The sequence below is a fragment of the Halyomorpha halys genome, unplaced genomic scaffold (genome assembly GCF_000696795.3).
Source record: "Halyomorpha halys isolate HHAL.00 unplaced genomic scaffold, Hhal_1.1 Scaffold876.1, whole genome shotgun sequence".
Lineage (NCBI taxonomy): Eukaryota > Metazoa > Arthropoda > Insecta > Hemiptera > Pentatomidae > Halyomorpha > Halyomorpha halys.
Window position 1 is genome coordinate 265,802 of NW_027114409.1, and position 1,530 is coordinate 267,331.

Consider the following 1,530-nt stretch of genomic DNA (forward strand, 5'->3'; position numbering starts at 1 on the left):
TATATATAATAGTTGACAAAACATTAACTTCTATCAATTTTCTCTTCTTCTTCTTTCTCTCCATCTTTCTGTATCCTTTCCTGCTTAGGCCTTCCCTTTCGGGAGTAATAGTCAGTACTTCCCGGGGTGACCAGCCCTATTGGGAGGCGAGTTTTTTCTTTTTTTTTCTTCCAGACATCCCTGTCTCTAGCAGCTCTCCACCAGAGGGGTCCTGCCATCCTCTTGAACACACCGCTCCATCTTTACTTTTGACGTCCTCTTCTTCTTTGAAGATCGTATGGAGTCCATTTGTGGCAATTTTTGACCATCTGTCATCTTCGCATCGAAGGAGATGCTCTGCCCATTTCCATTTGCTCAACCTTGTCATCTTCAGTGTGTCAATGAGTCCTGTTTCTTTCTGGATCCAAGGATTTTTTATTCGATCTCTTTTCCTCACATTCGCAATGCTTCTTCCAATATTATTTTGCCACGCCTATTATTTCCTCTCCTGAGCTATAGTCAGTGACCACACTTGGCATCCATAAGTGACCACTGGGCTAATGCAACTATCGAAGACCTGCCTTTTATGGTCAATAATTTTCCCCTTCATTATATGCCTAATGGACCAAAACTTTTTCCAACCGAGTGCCAATCTCCTCTGGACCTTTTGTGCTCCTCTATCCGCGAAAGATATTAACTGACCCCCCAGGTAAATAACATATGTTAATTACAGAGCTTGAAAAAGTTTTAATTTTTACCCAAAACTATAAGGAATTCATTAATTTTTTTTTCGTATCTTCCTGTGGAAAAATATTTTTCAAGTATTTCTCTCTATTTATATTGATAAATAGAGAGTTTATATTATGAATCGCATAACCCTTGTCTTACCCGGAGGAATTTTAAGGTGAATTAAGTAAATATATTTTTTTTTATTGACATTTACAACTGTATACTATATAATACATTCAGTAAATTTGATCTTAGTTAAAATGGAGTGGTACCGGCGTGTAGAGAAACTACCCATTGGTAGCACTCTATGGTAAATATTAAAAAGTAAATATAGAAGTATTTAAGGTATTCTCTAATCTGAATTTTATTTGAGTAAAACCTCATATTTTTGCTCAAAAACTACCTACAACACTAAAAAACGTCATAGGCCATTATTCAAAGTAGAGTAAATTTTCTAAAATACGAACTCTGATAGAACTCTTTAATAATTTTCGAAATTCAGTTTACAAAATGATGTTTTTTTTTCCAAATAATTTTGTCAAATATAAAAACTACTGCTTCTACGAAAATAAACATTATCAACTACATTATAGTACTTTTAACTAGCTTTAATTTGTGTGCTAACAGGCATATGGATGACTAATATTTCCTGACTGACTCATTACCAGTGATGCGGCGAGAGGGTTGCGCTGGTATCTCTTGAGCTCTGCTCTACCCCTCACACGTGGGGGATAGAGTGGGCTCAGGGATCCTCAGGTCGATTGTGTAAATATTGTATATATTATTTTATCATTATGTTATTTTATTTATTTATTTTTCATA